A 22,715-nucleotide genomic window follows, 5' to 3' on the forward strand; every position below is an offset into this window, starting at 1 on the left:
CTCAATGTGGTAAACTCCTGATGTCAAGTTAGTTGCGCGCCCCAACCAAAATCCTGGCCATTACGAAGGTACACGTATCAAATAGTTGTGTACCACCAGCCCGAGTGGATAATGAATGGATGAATGAATGAGTATGCAACTCCTGCTCAATAAGTCCACATATTAGTACAGTTCATCTTTGGGATCATCAACGGGGTCTATCACACTCTAAATCAGCCCGTCGCCTCTATCCGAGTGCACAACTGGGTAAGTGGAAGAGACCTCATTATCCGCCTGCTAATATCAGGCCCGGCTCGTCGATAGCGGACCCATTCCTCAAGCTGATCAAACTCAACCTAAATATTGTCCCCTCACTCAGGCAGGTAAGGTCATACCCCCTCCCAACCGACCACAACACAGTGGGAGACGCGACCTACTGGTATACGGCCCTCATATGCTCATATATATCCACTCGGTCTCGACGTTGGGGCGTCCTCTAGTACCAAGAGGGTTTAAAAATTTTCACTATGACAGCTCGATGCTTGAACCAAACATTTCTGGTGTCCCATCTGGCTATCCACGATATGCCTGTGGAGGCTATGGCCCTAATGTCGCTAGGGCATACAGTAATCACAACACACAATGCAAGATGCATGAGTCATATAATCCAGTCATGCATCAATCCTGCGCATACCGTGTGCTCATGTGAGATATTCTTTGCCTATCAAGGAGTCTCATAACAACCTGCCCAACGACATATGCAATGGTCAACCACATCTCATAGCAAACATGCAGATGATGCGTATGGGCATGTATCATAATGTTATGCTGTCACATACTCATAATCGGTGTCAATAATCGACATCAACAATCAACCTCGACAATGTGGACATTTAACCAACATTGCTCCCAAGGAATGGCCCACATAGAGCCTAACATATAGTGGACCCATGGCTTTGCACAAGGGCCAAATATATAACACCATGGGCCTCACTCAAGAGTTTAATACATATCACGATGGGTCAAACATACATTACAATGGGCTCCATCGCCTGACCCTCAAATGCATCACAATGGGCCTCATCACATAGGCCTTATATACATCACATTGGGTCTTAAACACGGGTTGAATACATATCACAATGGGCCTCAAATACGGGCCGCATATACATCACATTAGCCTCGATAATCGAAATTGGCAATCAGCCACGACAATCGAAATCGACAATCGGCCACGATAATTGGCCTCGATCAGTAATCGACCTCAATAATCAGAATTGGCAATCAACCATGACAATCGGGATCCGCAATCGGCCATGATAATCGACCTCGATCGATAATCGGAATCGGTAAATCAGTCACGTCAATCGCAATCGGTCATGATAATCGGAATCGATCGATAATCAAAATTGGCAAATCAGTCACGTCGATCGGAATCGACAATCGGTCACGACAATCGAAATCGATCGATAATCAAAATCGGTAAATCGGTCACGTCAATCGGGATCGATCGATAATCAGAATCGGTAAATCGATCACGTCAATTGGAATCAGCAATCGGTCACGATTATCAGAATTGATCGATAATCAGAATCGGCAAATCGGTCATGTCAATCGGGATCGATCGATAATCAAAATCGGCAAATTTATCACGTCAATCGAAATCGGCAATCGGTTATGATAATCGAAATCGATCGATAATCAGAATTGGTAAATCGGTCACGTCAATCAAAATTGACAAATCGATCACGTCAATCGGAATTGTCAATTGGTCATGATAATCAGAATCGATTGATAATTAGAATCGGTAAATCGGTCACGTCAATCGGGATTGATCGATAATCAGAATCGGCAATTGATCACATCAATCGGAATCAGCCTAAGGAAAGGTCACAATATGGACATTTAACCATCATCGCCCATCAACATGGTCATTTAACCAACATTGCTCCCAAGGGGTGACCCTCATAGGGCCAAACATATAGTGGGCTTATGGTCTCATACACAACATAGTAGGCTACATACAATCTTAATGGGCCACATGCATAGGCCTCATATACAATACATCGGGCCTCATCCATGGGCCAAAAATACATCGCGATGGGCCTCATCACATAGGCTGGAAACTACATCACATCAAGCCTTGCCCATGGGCCTCGAATACATCACAGTGGACCACGTCCAAAAAGGGCCATAAATACACAATAGGTGGGCCCTGCACATGGGTCTCATACATCTCAGGTCAGGCCACGACCCATGGGCATCAGATACAACAAGTGGGCCGCATCAATGAGCCACACCAATGGGCCTCATACACATCAAGTGAACCTCTTAAGGTAATGAGGTCTACAGCCTAAAAATAAATGGACAATGTGTGTAATACACATACATCATGGTGGGGTCCACGTCCTAGCTGGACTGGACGGCATGGCTAAAACACGTGCATCAAGATGGGCCATACGTCCATCAAAATGGACAGACGACGTGGCTATAGAATACATACAATCAAGGTGAGCCAGTCCTTAAAATGATATGGAAAACTGGATGGACGACATAGATGTACAATACATAAATCACGGCGGATCTCGCAGATGGCCGGCATGGATGCAAAACAGGTGGATGACATTGATGAATTCAAAAATCATGGTGGGTCCCACTGATCTGGATAGATGGATGGAGTGGTCATAAAGTAAATACATCAAGGTGAGCCCTGCACGCTGCAGATGAACGGCCCGCATGAAACACATGCATCACGGTGACCCTCACAACAGCTAAATTGTTACTGGGTTGCTGCCCAGCAATCCAACAGATGGACGGAGCTGATAAAATACATAAATCATGGTGGCCCACTAGCTGTGCAGCTGGTACTATATTGCTACTACCGTCCATGTGATGGATGGTATGATGAGACATACATCCTGGTGGGGTCCACATGTCCCATGTGGACGGATGGTGTGGAGATAACACATACCACATGGGTCCCACAGCTGTTGGACGTTAGTCCAGCAGCCTCCACAGATGGATGGTGAATGAAACACATACATTAAAGTGGGCCCCGTGTGCTGGAGACATCACGTGACCAGGTGGGCGCCACCTCTAGTGACCACACGTGTCACCAAGGTGGGCCTTATACGAATGGATGGAGCGGACTAAAACGCATGTGGATGGACGATTTACATATAATACATACCTCATGGTGGTTCCCACGTGTGGGGCCATAGCTGCTAGGTAGCATGGGTAAAACACTTACATCACGGTGGATCCCACCGTCCTTGCTGGATGATGAGGATGCCACACGTGTGGTCAGGCTCCACCGTCCAGACCCCTGGACGGTGGATGGCATGGATTGAAACATATACATCAACGTGGGGTCCACTGATGGTGTAGATGGAAAGCAGATGGATGGAGTGGAATACATACATCATGTGTAGGGTCCACGCCTAGTCCACTGACGTCAGTAGCAGCAGCTACTGCTGCTGCAAGGAGATGCATGACATGGATGAAGCCCATATTACAGTGGGCCACGTCCAGATGAACGGACAGCTAGATAAAACCCTTACGTCACATGGGTCCCACAGCAAGGACAAAACACATATATTACAGGTGGGTCCCATCCCACACGTGCAACACGTGTGGGGTGGGCTCCACACGAGCCAAATGAAAGGACGGTTTGAATATAGCACATACCTCAGGATGGGGCCACCGAACTTGCTGCATCAGCACAGCAGCTGGGTGCTGCTGGCTGGTTAGCAGTGTGGGCCTTGCTTGATGAACGGCATGGATAAATTACATATGTCATAGTGGGGCCCACACGACTGGACAGCATGGGTATAAAACATATACATCAGGGTGGCCCACGCACCGTCTAAACAGCCTAGCACCGTCCAAACGTTCTGGACGGTGTGGAGAAAGACATACATCAAGGTAGGTCCATGTGGTGGCCCACCACCGCTCGGATCAACTGATATTTGTACTTTTGCTTCATCCATGACAGCGGGAAGGGGGGGGGGCAACAGATGGATGGTCTAGATCAAGTTGGCCACAATCCAACAAAAAGGAGAGAGGGGAAGAGAGATAGAGAGAGGATGGTGAAAATGGGAGGGACCCCGCCACTCTAGGCCCCTCCTAGATACAAAATATACATCAAGATGGGTCCCACCACAAGTGGGCCCTAAGATCATCAAAATCATACAAAAAAATCACCTACCCTCAAAACTATTCCTCCTTCTTCCACACTAGGGTGATCTAGCTCCAAGGAGAAAGAATCAATGGTTGAGATTGGATTTTAGAGGTTGGATGATGGGGTATGAAGATTCATGGTGGGTGGAAAATGGAGAAAAAAAACTTGGACGATGGGAGTTCTTAGGATTGCTTGGAGAATGAGAGAGAGATGATAGAGAGTGTGAGTGATGTAAGAGAAGTGATGGGAGAGGGATGGTGAGGTGATGAGAAAGTTGACTTTTTGGGGTTGTTTTTGTACTTGGGGATGGGTGTGAGTGATGGGAATGATGTGTACTTGATTGATGTGATTGATTGATTGATGGATGTGACATATTGTAGAGATTCTCTTGAGTTTTGTAACACACAGTGTTTTCCTCAAACTGAACGCGGGCCTACATCTCCTAGCCTGGGTATCACCTCGGCGCATAATACGTGGCATCGGAACCGCAGCGACGGTACGGTTGCTAGGGTACACGTTTCGGGTTGAGCCGACTCTGGAATATGGGACATGACTCAAGGTTGAACGTAACTGCCGATAACAGATCGCGGGTCGCCGAAATTCGACCGGAAAGACCGCGGAACCCTACGGAACAGTACGGGCTAGGATACGGGCCTCACACATGCTACCCTGCCCTAAAGTCAACAAACCCCTCCCATCACCTTCTTTTCAATCCCCAATGTTAGCTATTCTAGAAAAGAAATAAAAACCCTACCATCCCTACCCTATCTCTCCCTCTCTCCATCTCTACTATCTCTTTCCCTCTCCCATTCCCTACACATTTATGGAGAGGAACCTCCATTATTTTTTTATTTTTTTTTCTAAAGAAAAGAAAAAGAAAAAGAAAAAAAAGAAAAGAAAAGAAAGGAGAGCAAGAGAGGAGGGAGAAGATGGGAGCTTAGATTAATGGTGGACTCTTCCTTTAATGAGTGCTAGGGTGGAGAAAACCCCCTTTAATTTTCTTTACTTCCTTTCATTTTTGTGGGCCCACAAGATCCACCATGGTTTGTATCAACCATCTAATATATATATATATATATATATATATATATATATATATATATATATATATATATATGTTGTTGGAAATTATACAGAATAAAATATTTTTGTAAAATATGGAAAGTGAAAAATCAAGATGATCTGAACTAAGGACAGGCTGAAGCACGTCTGAAACGCTGTCCTTAATTCAGATCATCTTGATTTTTCAGTTTCCATATTTTACAGAAATATTTTATTCTTTATAATTTCCAACAATCTTAAAGCGTTATTTACCCCTACTTATGAATTGAGTATGCTGATAGGTTACAGGCAAACCGCTTCTAGAATACGACGAGCTTGGTGTGGGTCTGCATTCAGTAAACACGAAGGCCCACCAAATGGAACTCTTGTACACACTATCTGGAAGAATTATAATAAAAGAAAATCCCAAAAAAGAAAAGAGAAGAGAATAGAATTAGTGATTTAGACCACTGCACTGGTCAGTTCTTCAGCGACTGGTTTAGTTGAACCGTTCTAGACCACACCGTTGGTCTTTTCTTTAAGCAATGGTTCTGATTAATCCTTACTAGATTGCTGATATTTTGGTCTGTAGGAGAGGAGATGCTTTGATTCGTATTGGTATTGCTGGAGTGTGGTGAGATGGTTTGGAAACTCATCCAGGCCTTGTTTATATAGGTTGTGGTGGCTGGGGGTTATGGTTCAGGGAAATAAATCTCATGACTATTTTCTAGCCGTTGGAGAAAACTAGCCATTTTATGGCCGTTTTCTGACTGTTGTGCATGGGCCATTAAGCTGCTGCATGCTGACTGTTGTGAGAAAGCAACTAGCCGTTTTCTAGCTGTTGGACTAGCCATGCAGCAGTTACAGCTGGACCCTACACTAATGGCACAGCTGTTACAGATCTGCTGCAACAACTCTTTTTTCTAGCTCTCTATATATTCAGAGAGACTCTCATTCAGTCCTTTAGATTTCGTCCAGCCATCCATCCTCTTTAGCCACTGAGTCGCACCACAACTCACACACGTCTCGCTCCGGTTCGCTCAAGGTCGCGAAGGAATGACCCTCTGTGACACGATGCGGACATGCGAAGTGCAAAGTGTGCCACTAGCGCCTTTACATCCACACTGCCTCACATGCCCACACCCTCGCACCAAGCCCATGACTGACACTAACACCGAGATTGAGCCCATGCTCGTGCTTGAGCCAGAGCGCGTGTGTGTTTCTCCTTTGGATCATGTGGGTGAGTATTATAATACTCCACTACTCTCATATAAACTACTTTTTCTTCTCTTCTTTTTTCAATGTGAGACTATTTTCAAAACCCACAAAAAAGGTATTTTTCAAATACTTTTATATATTATATTATATTTATTTTAAAATATATATTTATAAAATTAATATTTTTTTGCAACAATCCCCCACTTGATTTTTTTTTAAATATATTTTCTCGATAAAACATTTCTGCCAGAATAATCAGCTTATATGTATAAAGAAAGATATCTTTCGATTTTAATCTTCTCTTAGTGTAAGTATCTCAAAACTCTATCCAAATGACTGATAGCCGTAGCGTTGAACCAGTTATTCCTAGATAACAGAGTCGGAGAAACCACACATATATTCACTATGTGTTTTTTAGAGTTCCCACAATCTTACTCAGTAAAATTAATGGTCATGTGCTTATCCTAACTAATTCATGAACGATCCCGATAGAAAACTCCTAACTTTGATGAGAGACGACACCATCTCTACGTTCATATAGGTAAAATCCTTCCAGTGTCTTCGTTACTATAAGATACTTGTCCTTTAGACTGGAATTCATTAAGAGTTCTAAGACTCAACCCTCTCTTGTAACGCTCAGCACTTATCTATTATGGATGAGGTTTTATAATTTAGTGCTGAAACTTTCCACATATCAGTGACTTGTTCTTACCCATTAAATCCAAAATTAGAGATTTTCTAACTTTAGGTTGGGTTACCATCACTGGTGGAACTTTGGTTGAAGAGTTTCAACCCTATCCCTGTAGATGTAGCATTTACTATCTCTCTCGGTAGAGGTTTAGTGAAAAGGTCTTCCAGGTTATTGCTTGATTTCACATAGGAAATAACAATGATTCTATCTCGAATCAATTGTCTGACATAATCATGTCGAAGACTAATATGTCTAGACTTACCATTATATGTGCTGCTATAGACTCTAGCTAATTTGGCTTCATTATCACAATGTAGTGATATAGCCGATATAGGTTTTACACAGAGAGGGATTTCTAATAGAAGATCCCTTAGCCACTCAGCCTCTTTGCCTATTGCAGTTAGGACTATGAATTCAGACTCCATAGTCGAGTGTATTATGCAAGTCTGTTTCTTGGATCCCCAAGATACAGCTGCACTTCCTAGGGTGAATACCCACCCTATAGTAGACTTGTTGTCCCCTGCACTCGATATCCAGCTCGCATCGGTATATCCTTCCAATACGGCAAAAAATTCTGAATAAAATAGTCCTAAGTCTTAGGTTGCTTTTAAGTAACCAAGGACTTTACTGATTGTATTCCAGTGTTCAGTACTGGAGTTACTAGTAAATCTACTAAGTTTACTCATAGCATATACAATATCTGGTCTAGTGCATTGCATAGCATACATAAGACTCCTTATGGCACTCACATATTCTAATTGTGTAGCTGTTCTTCCGTTATTCTCTTTTAGCTTGATACTTGAATCAAATGAGATCTTTGCTTCTTTTATATTTAAATGGTTAAACTGGTGTAGTATTTTCTCAATATAATAAGATTGATACAGAGCATAACCCCCACAATATTTTTTAACTTTGATACTTAAGATGGTATCAACTTGTCCAAGATCCTTCATTTTGAATACAGAAGATAGAAATCTCTTTATTTCAGTCACACCTTCCATTTTATTACTTATTATTAACATGTCATCAACATATAGACAAATAATAATGATACAACTACCATCTACTTTAGAATATATGTATTTGCCAGCTACATTATGCATGAAACCATGAGATAGTATTTTGGAATCAAACTTCTCATGCTATTGTTTTGGTGCTTGTTTTAATCCATACAAAGATTTGACTAATCTACATACTTTGTTTTCATTTCCTAGTAGAACAAAACTTTCAGGTTGTTCCATGTATACCTCCTCATTAACGTCACCATTCAGGAATGCGGTCTTTATATCCATTTAATGGATGTGAAGATGATGTATATTTGGAAGCTAGCGCAAATAATATCCTAATGGATGTTATCCTATCTACAGGAGAGTATGTGTCAAAGTAATATATCCCTTCTTTTTGTCTAAAACTCTTAACTACTAGTTAAGCTTTAAAGGTTTGGATAGTCCCATCAGTATGATATTTCTTCTTAAATACCCACTTACAACCTATGAGTCTAGAACCTGGAGGTAAGTTTACTAGTTCTCATGTTTGATTTGACATTATAGATTCTATTTCATTGTTTATAGCTTCTTTCTAGAAAGCTGAGTCTCTAGAGCAGTCTCTTTATATGCTTTAGGATCATCTTTTATAGTCATTACTATAAGTATTTGTCCTGTAACATTTTCTCTATCTCCTTCTAAAAGATAGAAAATGATGCGCTGTGATTCTATGTAGTCATTTCTTAGACTCTTATCTATTCTTGTCCTTTGACTCCTATGAGGTTCAACAGGAGCTTCCACTATCTGTGGAGTTGTGCTATCTGGTTCTCTATTAGGAGTTTGGATTTCGTTATCCTTTGACTCCAAGGATAGTAAGTTCTCAAAGAACTCAACGTTTCTTAATTCTATTATTATATTAAACTCTATGTTTAGAAATCTATAAGTTTTACTATTTTATGCATACCCTAGGATGGCGCACTTAATAGCTCTTGGTCCTAACTTATTTCTTTTTGGATTACGGGTTCTGCAATACGCAAGACACCCCCACACTTTTAGATATCCTAGGTTAGGTCTTCTACCTCTCCATGTTTCATTTGAAAATATTTTATTTTTTTTAGACGGAATTCTGTTTAGAATATGGCACGCTGCAAGCAGTGCCTCACCCCATAGACTTAGTGGTAACTTTTCTCTTATCAGTATTGAGTTGACCATCTTTACTAATATTCTATTCTTCCTTTCAGCTATTCTGTTTTATTGAAGTGTATATGACGCAATACATTGATGTATTAGTCCTGTTCTTCATAGAAGTTATTGAATTCATTGGAGAAGTATTCTCCTCATCTATCGCTATGGAGAATTTTTATCTTCTTATTTAGTTGATTCTCTACTTCTACTTTATATATTTTAAACATGTTCAATGCTTCATCTTTGCTCTTTAATAGATAAACATACACATATCTAGAGCAATTATTTATAAAGGTTATAAAGTACCATTTACCTCCACGAGTAAGAATGCCGTTTAACTCACAGATATCATTGTGCATAAGATCCAATACTTGAGACGATCTTTCAACACTTAGAAAAGGTTTCTTTGTCATTTTAGATTTTATGCACACTTCACATTTATCGGTTTCATTATCTGTGTATGAGATTAAACCATTCTTAGCCATGAACTTCAAGGTACTATACCTTATATGGGCTAGTCTATCATGCCATAGCCCAGCGGATTCAACCATATACGCAGAAGTGCTACTTTCATTCATAGAAAACTTAACTATTCCATTACTAGCATATCCATTTCCAACAAAATTCTCATTCTTGGATAGAATTAGTTTTCCTGACTCGTACATCACTCTTATGCCTGGTTTACTCAGAAGATCCCTAGAAACTAAGTTTTGCTTCATATCTGGGACGTGTAGTACATTAGTCAGAATCACTTTCTTCTCAGAGGTAAATATCAGTTCGACAGTTCCTTTGCCGATGACCTTCAATCGGATTTCATTACCCATTTGGACTTCTTGACCATCAGTCAATTCCTCATAGGTTTTGAAGGCTGATTTATCATAGCACACATGTACTATAGCGACAGTATACCACCAACCTGGAACTTTGCCTTGGATGGTATTCACCTCAATGATCATAGTCACAATATCGCCTTCTTCTACTGTACTTGCCTCTTTTTTAAATTTGTGATATCGGCATACTCGAGCATAGTGTCCGATTTTTCCACGGACATGGCACGGGCCTTTGAACTTTTCGTTCTTCTTTTAAGCATTTTTCTTGAATTTCCCTTTATTGGGGTTTAGGGAATTGTCCTTCTCGGGATTCTTGTTATTAGTGTTCTTTACTGCATGTACCTTGGACGAGATATTCCCGTTATCATTCTTTCTGTCGCGGTTACGGGATTCTTCCTCAATTCTAAGGTGTTTCTAGATTTGTTCAAATATATAGTCCTCAGTTTTATGCAGCAACTTCTTTCTATAGTCTTTCCACATAGGTGGCAATTTAGCGATTTTAGATTATAGCCTCGACTTGAAATGATTCTAGAAGATCAATTTTGATGGCTTTGATTTTGTTTACTATTAGCTGCAGTTCTTGAATTTGGGGCAGCAGTGGTTTGTTATTTACCATGTCGAAGTCAAAATACCTAGCGATGATAAATTTATTAGTTCCGTCTTCTTTAGCCTTGTATTTGAACTCCAAAGCGGACCAGATCTCCTTTGCTAATAACGTCTGTTGATACAGATTGTACAGGCGATCGGAGAGCGCCTTCAGAAAGTGTCCTCGACACAAGAGTTCATTTTCAGCTCGTTTGGTGCGGGCAGCCACCTGTTCAGGTGTGTCTGTGTCGGATGCTTCAAGTAGTGCTTGCAGATTTGGATCTAATATGTAGTAGATCTTCAGCGCCGTTAGAAGAAATTTTAGCTTGTCTTGCCATCTCGTAAAATTGGTTCCCTCGAACCGATCAAGACGTATCAAGTCCTGATTCATCAACTTGATGGATGAAACACTGTCGACTTCCATCTCAAATAACGCTTTAAGATTGTTGAAAATTATACAGATTAATATTATTTCTATATAATGTGGAAACCGAAAAATAAAAATTAATGCTTTAAGGACAACGTCCCAGACGTGCTTCAGCCTGTTCTTATTCAAGCTAATTTTTATTTTTTGGTTTCCACATTATACAAAACTAATATTAATCTGTATAATTTCCAACAATTATATATATGCATGCTTGTGCATAGGGTGTTGGGGTCGTGACCACTCTAATGATGTCCAACAAGGAACAGTTAGATGGATTCAAATATCATGTTGGGTCTTGTGGGCCCACAAAAATGAAGGGAAGTAAAGAAATTTAAAAGGGGTTTTCTCCACCCTTGCACTCACCAAAGGAAGAGTCCACCATTAATCCAAGCTCCCATCTTCTCCCTCCTCTCTTGTTCTCCTTTCTTTTCTTTTCTTTTTTTTTCTTTTTCTTTTTCTTTTTCTTTTTCTTTTTCTTTTCTTCCAAAAAAAAAAAAAAAAAAAAACAATGGAGGTTGCTCTCCATACGTGTGTAGGGAATGAGAGAGGGAGAGAGATGGTAGAGATATAGAGAGGGAGAGATAGGGTAGGGATGGTAGGGTTTTTATTTCTTTTTTGGAATAGCTAGCATTGGGGATTGAAAAGAGGGTGATGAGAGGGGTTTGTTGACTTTAGGGTAGGGTAGCATGGGTAGGCAATGATGAAGCCTAGGAGTTAGAAAACTTTTAATGGCTTAGGCTTTTTGCAAAAGTAGGTGGGATGGGTCCATAAAATATGTGTGCGTCTCAAATACGTGCCAAACGTTGGGATGTGTGCGGCCTACAATCGGGTCCACATCTTCTAATTCATATATCACAACAAGATGTGTCACATGGCTTTGGAATCGCAACGCCCGTGCGATCGCCAGTGTATAAGTCTTGGGTCGTTGTAGTACTAAAACAAGGTCGCGGTCAAAGCTCATCGATCTGATCTGTCCAAGACACGCCAGGTCCTACAACTCTACCCTACTAACAAAAAAATTTCATCCTTGAAATTTCTCCCTAATCAAACCTGACACAAGGCACTCTTGCCAGGGTGCTATATTAAAAGTTCTCAAATGGGAATGCTAATTTAAACTAAGTTGCAACGGAAACCTAGGGTGTGTTTCTAAATTTTCAAGCATAGGATTCTAATCATTCTAAGTTCACAATAATCACACAATGAAGTTTATCTAATCTAAGACCATTAGCAGACATATGATGTTGTTCGTAGGTATTTCCAAGTTATGCTCTGATATCAACAATCATCACGCCCTAAACTCGAGAACTGAGCTCACAAAATTTTCGGTCGCTGAATCCGGTGCTGACAGCCTCCGTACGTAGTACCCCATTCTCGGCTCCCAACTCTCATGCGTCAGGTTCCGATCCTGAGATTCTAGAAGGAGGATTTTCAAGGAAAGAAAAATAAAAACAAGGAGGTGACTGTGTGATGAGAGAGATGTCTGTTCCCTTTTATGGCAAAGGAATGTGGGACCTATCATGGTCCCACCATGATATGCATGTTTAATCCATGCCGTCCATCTACCTTGCCATATCATTTTAAGTCTTGGAGTAGAAAATGATGGAAATCCAGATCTCAAGTGGACCTCACCCCATGAAACAGCAAGGTAGTGACGTCCACCATTGAAACCTTACTAGGGCCCACCCTGCCGTTTTGTTTCCATCCAACCTGTGTCATAGGACACAGAGGTCTGGTAGAAGGGGAATCACAAATATCAGCACGATCCAAAACTTCCTGCGGCCCACGATCACCACGTTGCTGGCAGCATGCGTTTGCATGCAGTCCAGCTGTGGCCAAGCTCGTGGGGCCCACATTGATGTATTTGTCAGATTGACACCGTCCATATATTTTTTTCAGTTTATTTTAAGCCTTGGGACAGCAAAAAAATAAATGATGAGAAGATCCCGACTCAGGTGATCCACACCGTAGGAAACAGTCGGGACAATGAAGTCTACCATTGCAACCTTTCTCGTGCACGTGAACTATTTTATACCCACGGAGTAAATCCATTGTTTTTAGTCCATTCTGGAGTGGGTCTACTGATCAGTGGGGCCCGCATAATGTGGTGAGAAATCCACATGGTTCATTCACCTTTCCAGCCCCGTCAAATGAAGCTGACCCAGTCTATGTGGGCTTCATGTTAGTAGTAGTGGCGGTGGATCCCCTATCGTTGAAAACTTCCTGGGCCCACCGCAGGGCCTATTTTCCACTCACCCTGCTGATGTATGTCACACGGATCTGGTGTGAAGGGAATATCCAAATACCACCTTGCTCCAAAGCTTTTGTGGGCCACACCACTCTGTCTGGTGGGGGACAAAAATACCCTCCACCCACGTGATGTTTGTGTTGTACATCTGCTCCGTCCATCCATTTTTTCACCCATCTGGGATGGGCCCACTACCTCATGGGAGCTACTCCATGAACATTAGCCCAAAAAGAAGGTGGATCCAAATCCCAAGCGGACCACATGATGAAACATTGGAGATTGACTGTCCACCGAAACCAGTTGGGGCCATGTTGCACATGTCAGGGACCCCACCTTAAGGTGCCTTTGCCACCCAACCTACACATAGGGTCATTCACACCTGGTTGAAATGAAAACACAAATACCAGCTTGGGCTGATTCGGTGAACCCACCGCATCGTGAGGCCTGACGTGATGTATGTATCTTATCCACGTTGCTCCTAGTGGGCCTACCATGATCTAGTGAGAATCCTCACTGCACATCTCTTTTCTATTGTTTTGTGTGGACCTACGGATCACTGGGGCCCACTCGAAGCGTGCATGAAATCCACACCGTACCGTCACTTCTCCACCCCATTCTCCATGGGCAGTTTCAAGCTTAGCTAGACCGCACTTTAGGAAATGATTTTGATTAGGCACCTTCTGTTGAAATCTTATCAGGCCCGGTAACCTGACGCAGGTCGGTCCCACCAAGTTCCATTGTGGTGAATTTATTTTATCCAGGCCACCCACCATGATCCATGTGTTTTATCCTCGATGCTGGCCAGGAAGCCCACCTGCTGGCGCGCCTTGTTGGTCCAGCGGGTGTGACCCGATGTGGTGACTCACTTTGATTTATTGTTGTACATGCATGCCGTCTATAATTTTTAGCAACTCGTGTTAGACAGCTGGCCCAAAAATAGTGCCAATCGGACATTTAAGTGGATCGCATCATGTGTAACTAGTGGGGTATGGACGCCCACTCTCACCGCCTTCCCTTGGGCGCACTGATACTTTTGGGGCCCATGGGTGTGGGCTACGCTGTAGGGTCCTCCAAGATGCATGTTTAATATAGCCTTGTGGCCCATCCATTTGTTTTACAGTATTGTTTTCGGGCTGTGAGGCCATATTTGGGGCAGAGTTGTGGGCCACCCTTCATACAGAAATAGGTATGATGATGGCCATCGTTTAATCTTTTCCAGGGCCTTCCTCGATTCATGTATTAGACCAACACCGAAGGCCCGTCTTCTGGTATGTATTATGGCCACGCCTTGGGCCTACCTTACGTATGTATGGTGATCACTTGTAGCCTAACTTGATGTGTATATGCCGCCCTATCATGGGGCCTATCTGGATGCATGGTTGTACCTCCATCATGAGGTCCGCCTCGATGTATGTGATATAGCCACCCCGTTCTATCAAGGGACTCATGCTAGGAGTGTCCCATACTTCATTTGTGTTTGCGCCCACTTAGGGCCATTAGGGATAGATTCAAGTGGATACCACCTAGTCATATCCATATTAGATTTGTGGAGCCTATAGTGATTTTATTTGCAATCCAACTTAATTTAGTGAATAAATGATGCCCACACTATGGGTTGCCTTGTTGTTCATGTTGTGGCTATCGATTATGCCTACTTAGATTTATATGTAATGGTCGTACCATGTGCCAACCCTGCGGTTTGTGTCATGTTTCCACCATTGAACTATCATTTAGGTTCCAGACATTGCATGTATTGAGCTCATTGTAGGCCTGTGTTTGGTTAGTTGCGGGCTGCCCTCATGAGCCTTGCTTATGGATAGTTGTAGGGCCCACTTTGATGACCATTTTGGGCCCACCATGATTTTTGTGGATCTTACAATTTATTACCCGACTGGATGCCGATAGTAGTATGTTTTGGCCTCTTAAGTATGAGCTTGCTAAGTGGGCCCATTAGCTTGAAAGACCACTTAATTATAGCCCTATGGGCGTTAATAAACTTGGTTTCCAAGTAGGTTCCACCTGTTATGAATGATAAATTTTCATGTGGTGCGATATTTTACATGCGTGTTGGTACAATACTTCCTTGATAATTTATGTAGTACCTTAGTGATTTATGTGATATTTGCACTCATAATTGCTATAGCATTTCCTTTATGTTAATATGATGCTTTCTTTATAATGATGCGACACTATTTTATGTTAGATGTAGCATTGCTTTTACATTCGAGTTAACATTGCTTTATATTGATTTAGCCTTGCTTTATGCTTGGTATGATATTACATAGTCACACATAGTGGTTGTGATCGTATGCTATTATATCTCATTCGCATCATGTGTACATGACTTGGATGATGACTAATTCATGATTTGTTTTGATTGCCTATGCGTGGCAAGGCTGCATTGACGACTTTACAACTTTGTGCATTTTCAGGGGACCCATAAGAGATGGGGCCGCCTTACATGTATGCACGACTTGCATGACATGGTTGCATGACTCAGATGATGGTCTCATGCATTCACACATTGCATAATGCATTTGCATTCACACCCTAGTGATATTAGGGTTGTGCCCACCACAGGATTATCGTGATTGGCAGCTTGAGTATGGACATTGGAAATCTGGTTACGTTTACAAGGCACGTAGGATATCCCTGGATGGAAGTCCCTAAACCCTGTGGGCCAACAGGATGCTCCAATGTCAAGACCGAGTGGATAATATAAGCGCCCGAGTACCGAATACCAGTAGATCGCGTCTCCCACTATATCATGGTCGGTTGGAAGGGGGTGTGACCTTACCCACCCGGGTGAAGGGGGCTATATGCTAGGTTGAGTCTGACCAGCTCGTGAAATGGCTCCGCTATTGGCGAACCGCGTAGAGATTGACATACCACTGACGAGGTGGATAATGAGGTCTCTTCTACTCGCTGTGTCATGTGCGCGATGGGGCGGCAGGCTAGTGTCAGAGTGTTCTAAACCCTGATGATTCCAGTGACGATAATTGTATTGAAATGTGGACATACTGAGTAGGAGTTACAAGTTCAACATTTGACTCATTTATTCATTCATTCACTATCCTCAGGTTGGTGGTGCGCAACTAAATAATTATGTGCACATTCACAATGACCATGATTTCGGTTAGGTACGCGACTAACTTGAGATTAGGAGTTTACCACATTGAGTCTATCTATCCAAATTAGGCATGACACTGGTTTGGATAAAAATCATTTGTGATGAACTCCACGACTTGCAATACCACGTACTATCATCCCGACTATACACACCAGCTTTATCATTCCTTTTAGATCACATAGTTTGGATATGGCTGATGGTATTTATGGACTTGTTAGGATTTGCATATTGCATTGCATCCTCAGCATATGACATTTGACCCAGTGTGTCTTTGCATCGCTAGCCTGGATAGGGCTGATGGTATTTATGGACTTCCAGTTTGGCCTTTATCTTTCCGCTTACTCTGATATTTGTATGCTTGGCACATGCATCACGCATCCACGCACGCACTCCTTAAGCTTCGTAATAAGCTTATGCACGTTTGTTACATGCAGATTATGCTAGACTGTAGCAGCATTGAGGCAAGAGTATGTGTCCAATCTTTTGGAGTTTTGTTATATCATGTATTTTCCTTTGAGCACTACACTCAAATATTATAATAGTGGATATATGGTGATGATGTTTTGTGACTTGGTTACACTTGTGTTATACTCCTTTAATAATAAATAAATAAATAAATAATTTACCCTAAAAATCCTCCTTGTTAGATCCCAGGATCGGAACCTGACGCATGGAAGCTGAGAGTCGAGAATATGGTACTACGGAAGCTATTAACATCGGATTTGGCGACCGAAAATTTTGTGAGTCCGGTTTTCGAGTTTGGGGCATGACATATAGGCACATAGGGTTGGGAGTTATGCAACAAGTTATAAATAATATAACCATTTTTTTTTTACCGTTAGAATACTTGTCGTGTATGAATGTTTTTTAACAATTGAAAACTAGTCGTTTATGGTCATTTTCTAACCCATGGAAAACTAGTCATTTATTTTTATATGGTCATCATTGTTTCATTCTTATTGTTCAATACATTAGTTTCCATGTAGCTATGATCGTTGCAGGACCGTTTCATTCACAACAGTAAAAAATCCAGCCTTATATATAAGGTGCGCATTCACACTCAGACAATCCTCCCTTGCCTTCACACCACTACTCGCATAGTCTCATAACAGTTCCTGTAAGGTCGCAAATGAGTGACTACTCTCGCGACAAATGCAAAGTGCGAAGTTTGCCAACCAGCGCCACTATTACCATACTGCCTCACCGCCCTTGCCCGTGTCCAAGTCCACGTCCACGACTATGCCCTCACCCTTGCTTGTGCGTCCACGTATGCACTCCCTCAAGGTTACCTAGTTAGTAAGGTACACTACACTCTTATATCCTCTTTTCTTTTCTCTCCCCTAAGCAACGTGGGACAAAAGAAAATGGGTTTTTCAAACCATTTTAAAAGCCTTATTTTTGGATAAGAAACCTTTTCTTTTTATATTTTACTAACACCAAATACAATAATTAGATTACTTCCTCTCTGGGATCTGTACCCGCCTAGGATGTGAGCAGGAGTCGAGTTCTTTTCTTCCCTGGCCAGAACATGAGTTGATCATTTTGTTTTGTCTCTTTGCTCGAGGTGTGGGTAAGATGCTCTCTCTCTCCATGGCCCTAGTTGTAGCCAGTTTTCTTTGTCGTTCTCTGGCTTGGGTGTGTTTTATTATTTATTTATTTATGGGATTTTATCGTATAACCACCTTCCTTTAGGCTATTCTCAAATAAACACATGCTTTTAAAATATTTAAAGTAAGCTACTTAAAGGTTTGACATCCAGCCGCTTGTTGTCATATACCTTTAGGTGTATATACGGTTTAGGAATTATATTTTTAAAATGATAAAATTGCCCTCCTTCTCTCCCATTCGATTAAACCTATCTCTTCGTTCAGTCTCATTTAGTAAAAACATTAACAAACCGATGGATCATCTTCCCCTCTCCTGTTCTGCATCTCTTCCCTCTCCGACTTTCTGCTCCCTTCCCCATCTATTTTAGCCTACCGCAGGTAAAACCTTGAGTGCTCGTGCAAAGGCCAAATCAAACGTAAGTAAGGATATTGAGAGCACCGTTGGAAGCTTCTTACAGCCCCCGCTGATGATTATCAGGATTATCAACCTGTTGATAAGGTAGCACAGAAATGGATAAAGAGAAGACAATATCAACTTGACCCGAACTTTTATGACCCCAGCATGTATTTGGACAGTGATTGACACTTGCTACTGAATGTTGCTTCATGTACCCTAAGCATGATGTATATGTTTAATGCACACAGTCCATACATTTTTTAGGCTGATTTTAGGGCATGAGCCCGAAAACGAGATAGATAAAAATCTCAGGTGGACCATATCATAGGAAACTTTGGTCATTGAGCACTCACCATTAAAAAAAATTCTTGAAGGCCACGAAAGTTTTGCATCAAGCTAATATTTGTGTTTTCTCATCTTCAGGTCTTGTTACTTGATCAACCTGTTCAATGACAAAAAAAAACCTTACAGTAGGGCCTAGGAAGTTTTTCATGGTGGGCGTTCAAGTGACCATTGATTTCCTTTGGTGTAGTATACCAGAGACTTTCATCTCCCTCTTTTTAGGATCATGCGCTAAAATCATATTAAAAAGTGGATGGATGGCGTGGATAAAAATGTGCACCATAGAAGGGCCCACAGAACATCGTCTAATAGTGACGTGGCTACAGGCAACATAAGTAGGGGACGAAGATTCCCTTGAAAGCCTTTGGCAAGAAGTTCCTGCGACGGGAAGCGAGGTGGGCTCCACCTTCATGTTTGTGAGAAATCTACCAAGTCCGTCCGTTTTTCCAGATAATTTTACTACACATAATTGAAACTAGGCAGGTCAAAACCTCTGGGGATTGAGTGACCACCATTGAACATTTTGATGGCCACGAAAGTTTTATATCAGGCTAAGGTTTTTTTTTTTTTTGTGTGTTTTTAGTTAATCTTTTGTGTTGTTAGTTAATCCCAGTCGGAATGGACTTATAAACGTTTGGGTGGCATATAAACATCAAGGTGGAGCCAAAAGATTTCAATGGTGGCCATTTCTTTCTCCACTGTTTGCCCATTTGAGTTTTGGATCCACCTTACCTTTAGATCCAAGACCTAAAATGATCTCTCAAAACAGATGGACGGGGTGTATTTCTCAAGGTGGGTCTCACGTAGCTTCCCAGCGCAGCAACTTCCTCCCAACGTCTCGTCATTAGGAAGTATAGGGGGACGGTTTGGGTGGATCTCCAATTGTGGGGGCCAGTGTAATGTATGTAAGGCATCCACATCGTCCATTAATTTTGACAGATAATTTTAAGGCATGTTCCCAAAAATGAAGCAAATATAAGCCTTATGTGGACCACACCACATGATACAGCTGTTATTGAATCTCCACAATTAAAAACTTCATGGGTCACCGGAAAGTTTATTTTCCATCCAACCTGTTGATGAAGTCATACAATCTCATTGAAAGGACCACACAAATATCAGATTGATCAAAAACTTATGTGGCCCACAAGAAGTTTTTAATTGGTGATTACCTCTGTTCCTGTACTATGGTCCACTTCAGATTTGGATTTGCTTCATTATTGGCATCATGCCTTCAAATAAAATTTCAAAACGTCTAAATGGCATGGATATAAGGGACATACATAAAGGTGGGCCCCACAGTCAGGGATCCCACCCACCTCGGTGGATCCCACATCCACTGAAGCTGCCCCTAGCAGCAATTACATCTACTATCGGAACTTCCTAAGGCCCACCCTGATGTTTATCAGGGCCATCCAAGCTGTTGATAAGGCCACACAAACATGAATGAGGGGAAGGTGTAAAATCAGCTTGATTCGAACTTCCATGGCTTCAACATGTTTTTAATGATAAGCGTTCTATCACCAGTTTTTCTTTGTGGGTCCACCTGCAATTTATATCTGGCTAATTTCTTGGCTCGTGGCCTGAAATGCCATCACAAGATGGATGGACGACATATATAAAGGTGGGCCCCATAGAAACGTATGCACGACTGCCACCGGCGGATTGGCTGGTGTACCACACACCAGCTATACGGCTTCTGTTGGTAGTGCGAAGACGAGTACCAAGACTCCTGGAGCTCCGAGTTGTACGAACAGTTCAAAGGAGATCAAAGTTACATGGGCCACATAGTGATGTATTTATTATATCTACACTGTTCATCTATTTTTAGAGATCATTTTAGAGTATTATCCAAAAAATGAATCATATCCAAAGACCGTCTGGACCACACCACAAATAGTTGCGGAGATAATGATTTTCACCGTTTCATAGAGCCACCATAACGTTTATTTTCCATCCAATCTGTTCATAAGGTCACAAAGACCTAAATTAAGAGAAAAAACAAATTTCATATTGATTCAAAACTTATATGACCCCAAAAAGGGTTTCAATGGTAGACGTTCAATCCCCCACTGCTTTTTGCAGTGTGGTCCATTTGATAGTTATATCTATCTTATTTCTCGTCTCAAGCATTAAGATGAGCTCACCAAATGGATGGACGGTTTGGATCTAACACATATCTCATGATCATACCCACAACACTTACTAACGTCAATACAGCTGGTGTACCATGGCCCTATGTGGCCTCACATGCCTCGTGTGTCGGCCCCTCCCAAATCACCGCGTCTCATTGCATGGCCTCGTGTGCCCCTCCCAGGCCACTGCATGGCCTCGTGTGCCCCTCAGTTGCCCCTCCAATGCCACTGTGTGGCCTTCACTTTGGCGAGACTTCATTGCCTCCCTTTTCGTGCCTAGTGAGCCTGTTCGGCATCGCGTTCTGGGACCATGGCCATGTGCGTTTGTTCTGCTCGGGGGATGATGCGCATCGGTTTGGGCCGGAGCGCGATGCTGGGCATGATTGTGACGGTGCATGAGTGGTGCTCGGGGACACTCCTTTGTCCCACGTTGAATACTTTTGAGAGCAGCGCTGGCCACGGCCTCGCTCGATGACATGCTAAGTGGGTAGGGCATCGTCTGGGCGAATTAGGCGGTAGACAGGGACGCCGTGCTAAGCAGGCAGGGCATCGTCGAGGCAAATTAGGCGGTGGACAGGATGTCATGCTAAGCGTGCAAGGCATCGTCGGGGCGAATTAGGCGGTGGATAGGGACGTCGTGCTAAGCTGGCAGGGCATCGTCGGTGTGAATTAGGTGGCGGCCCGGGGCTAGTGTCATGGTGGGTAAGGCATCGTCGGGGAGTCTTACGCAGCGGGCAGGGACGCCATTCTAAGCGGGCAGAGCATCGTCGGGGCGCATTAGGCGGCAACCCGGGGCGCCTTGCTAAGTGCGCGGGGCTAGTGCCACGGCAGGCAGGGCATCATCGGGGCGAATTAAGAGGTAGACAGGGACGCCGTACTAAGCGTGCAGGGCGTCCTCGGGTTGAATTAGGCGGTGGACAGGGACGTTGTGCTAAGCTAGCAGGGCATCGTCGGGGTGACTTAAGCGACGGATAGGGACGCCGTGCTAAGCTAATAGGGCATCGTCGGGGCGAATTAGGCGGCATCTCGGGGCTAGTGCTATGGCGGGCAAGGCATCGTCGGGGCGTATTAGGTGGTGAGTAGGGACGCCGTGCTAAGCGGGCAGGGTATCGTCGGGGCGCATTAGGCGGCAGCCCGAGGCGCCGTGCTAAACACATGGGGCTAGTGCCACGATGGACAAGGCATCGTCGGGGCGAATTAGGCGACGTGCTGGGACGCCGTGCTAAGCGGTTGGGGATAGTGCCACGGCAGGCAAGGCATCGTCTGGGTGTACTAGGCGGCGGATCTAGTGCCACGGCGGGCAAGGCATCGTCGGGGCGAATTAGGCGACGGACAGGGACGCCGTGCTAAGCAGGAGGGGCCAGTGCCACGGGGGGCAAGACATCGTCGATGAAAGTCCCTTACATTACTTACTACGCAAGTGCGCGAAGTGTGCCAAGTGCACCAGTTGTCAGCGCTTGCGCCGCTCGCCCGTCGACGCGCGTGCGTGTGTTTTTTGGTGGGGAGCGACAATGGCGCTGGCAAAGCTACACAACTGAAATAATATATATTTCCCAGGGTCGGTGGCAAATTAGGCGGCGGGCAGGGGCGCCGTGCTAAGCAGGCAAGGCATTGTCAGGGCGAATTAGGCGGCGGCCTGGGGCCCAGTGCTAAGCGGGCGGGGCTAGTGCCACGGCGGGCAAGGCATCGTTGGGGCGAATTAAGCAGCGGACACGGACGCCATGCTAAGTGGGCAAGGCA

This window comes from Magnolia sinica, chromosome 6 (genome assembly GCF_029962835.1).
Source record: "Magnolia sinica isolate HGM2019 chromosome 6, MsV1, whole genome shotgun sequence".
NCBI lineage: Eukaryota > Viridiplantae > Streptophyta > Magnoliopsida > Magnoliales > Magnoliaceae > Magnolia > Magnolia sinica.